Raw genomic sequence first — 2,701 nt, 5'->3', positions numbered from 1 at the left:
CATTGTCCAAGAAGCTATTTGGCTTGACCCCAGCCCCATAAGCAACAGGACGCAAGCTCGGAGAGGGGTCTGCCTTGTCCCCTGCTCAGCCTCTGCTGGCCGCCTTGGGGGAGCCTGTGAGGCCGGGGGCCCCGCTGAATGTGACCTATTGTCTTCAGGGTGGATTTAGGAAGTGCCAAGCTCCCATCAAACAGCCCTGCTCCTCAGGTAAAACAAAAAAAGGGCTGTTCATTTGGGACCTTTCTTCCCTTATCTCCTTTTCCTATCTCCTCAGGCTTAGCTACGGTGTAGTGTTCAAAACCACTTCCCCTCTGAGCCAATCGGAAGCCGGGGCTCACCCTGTGGCCCTGAGGTAAAGTTATTTATAAACGCCTCCCTGGATTATTTGAGCAGAGCCCTTTCGCACACCTCTGGAACACCTTTCGGCTGCCCGCTCCCCAGACACACCTGCAGCCCTGCCCAGCCGGCTCTGCTCACCCACTGGTAAGCCCCACCCAGCCCACCCCCTGGGCTGGGGGTCATCCCTGGAAGAGGGCGGGCACCGGGGGCAGTGAGAGGAGGGATGACAGGAACCAGCCGATCATGGCGGTGGCTGTTTGCCAACCTGGGCACAAGTGGGAAGGAGCCTCTGGGCCCCCTGGGTCTGAGAGCAGCCCCCAGCCCTTCACCTCGGAGAAGCCCATTGGGTCCTCACTCCCATGTCAGGACCTCAGCTGCAGGGCAGGGGGCCAAAGGGAGCTTGTGGGATGGAAGGTCCGGTGGAGGAGGTCTGCCGGACCCCCAAATGGGGTGAGGAGAAACAGCCAGCTCCTTTGCAAGGGCTTCTTTCCTTTGCAGAGGAAACAACAAAAATATTGGAACTTCCTCGGGGCGCCAGCCTTTGAAGCTGCTGGCTGCACCTCTCCCTTTCTTTTCAAGTCTTGGAAGCCAAAAGCTCTTAATGCTTGGCTCACCGGCCTGCTCTGTGTGGCTGTCTACCCCCTCCTTCTGCCTCCCAGACGTCCTCTTGCACTCGTTCGCTTCTCCACCAGCTCGAGGCCCCTGCATGGGCTGCGTGTGTCCCCAGTGTCTCCATGAGTCCTGAGAGGTTGGAGGAGGTGGAAGGAGGGGAAGGTGAGGATTAGGAGAGGGTGAGCAAGGGACTGGCTCCATCAGGCAGGCAGGAGCAGGACCCAGGGACCCGGCTCCCAGGTGCATGCTTCAACTCAGGAGGGGTGGGACCAGCTCCACTGGCTCCCAGCCTCCTAACTCCTCATCCTGCAGCTCTGAGGGGGCCCCAAATCACCCTCAGGCAGTGCCCCCACTCCTCAAAATCAGCCCACGGGCTCCCCAGGCTAGGCCAAGCAAATCTTCTATCATTCTAGCACAACGCAGCACCACCACCACCACCCCCGCCGCCATGACACTTGACTCCACTGGGTCTGAGCACCGGGAGGAAGACCAGCTTTAAGGCCGTGCCCCTCAGAGTGACACAGCACCCCAAGTCAGGCAGACCAAGAGGGGGGCTATCCCCCCGATGGCTTCCCAGAGCCCCACGGCCCTCCCCAGTCCTCCCTTGGCCCTGGCATTCAGAACCTGGCAGGACCCTCCTTGGGCAACACCAAGACCAGCACACATGGCTCCTTCACCACCAGGATGGGCTTCCCGGGCACCTCCCAGAGCCTGGTCGACGGTCCGGAATGCTCAACTATATAAAGCCTGGGGGTAGAGGTAGACTCTTTTTTTATCTCTTGATGTCCAGAGTCTTCCCAGGGATGGGCACATACCAGGCACTTAGTGAGCGTGTGCTGAACTGAATCAAACAACCCAAATCTGATCCCAATGAGCTCCCTGAGGGAATGAGGGGCCAGCTCAGCGCTGAGCAAGCTCTTCATTCCTTGAACCAGAGCAGCGGGCCCATTACTGGGGTCCTTGTACACTGGCCTACTTCCAAGTGAGACTCACCCTAGTCTCCTTACAGACCTCTAGGAATCTAACCTTAAATGTCCATTTCAGGGGCCCATGACCTTGGTCAGGTCTCACTGCTGGAAAATGCCTTTCTGCTGGAGCTTATTTCCTCAGCCCAGCAACCATCCCCAGCAGGGAAAGCAGAGAAGAAGGGGTGAGCAGGCTTAGAGATAAAGAGTGGGGATTTGGGCAGGTAGCAGTGACTCTCTCCCCTACAGGGGATACCAGTCCCTAGAACAGCCAGAGAGCAGGAAGGCAGCGCAGGGACATCTTGTGCTCCCCTTCACATTACTGAATTAGGCTGGGGTGAAGAGGGGGTGGGAACTTTTCCCAAGAAACATGGGGACAGTAGAAATAAAAGGAGTAGTGATAAAATGCCTTGGAAACTCACAGGCCTCTATACCCTCACTCCTTCCTGCCAGGGATGTGGTCACCAGCTGAGACCCCAGCTCTCCTCTTCTATCTGCAGCTCTCATCCCACCCACGCTGTCACTCAGAGGCGGCCCTTTCCCTCTGGTTCCCACCCTGGATGAGGCGGGGAGGAACCAGCAGCTAGAGCAAAGGGGAAACCTGAAAGTGACCTTTCCTCTGCCCAGAACACAGCGATCGCCCAGGTAGGGACCAGTGATAAGAAGCCTGAGCTGCATTGGCCGAGCTGGGGTTGCTCCCGTGCCTGGCACATGTGCACATCAAAGAACACCCCCCATCACACACACACACACACACACACACACACACACACACACACACACAC

General features: G+C 57.9%; 1 protein-coding gene across 1 annotated transcript in view; it reads left to right on the top strand.

Annotated features, from left to right (window-relative positions):
* Positions 1 to 393: 393 nt before the first annotated feature.
* Positions 394 to 2,701, top strand: part of SLC26A9 (solute carrier family 26 member 9) — a 26,293-nt gene continuing 23,985 nt past the window's right edge. The window contains exon 1 of the mRNA XM_029229452.1: positions 394 to 483. The gene's annotated coding sequence lies outside the window, so the exon portion shown is untranslated. The remainder of the gene's footprint in view (positions 484 to 2,701) is intronic.

Source organism: Monodon monoceros, unplaced genomic scaffold (genome assembly GCF_005190385.1).
Source record: "Monodon monoceros isolate NGI ecotype Baffin Bay Population unplaced genomic scaffold, NGI_Narwhal_1 Super_Scaffold_18, whole genome shotgun sequence".
NCBI classification, from domain to species: domain Eukaryota; kingdom Metazoa; phylum Chordata; class Mammalia; order Artiodactyla; family Monodontidae; genus Monodon; species Monodon monoceros.
This window is presented reverse-complemented; position numbering and strand designations above follow the sequence as displayed.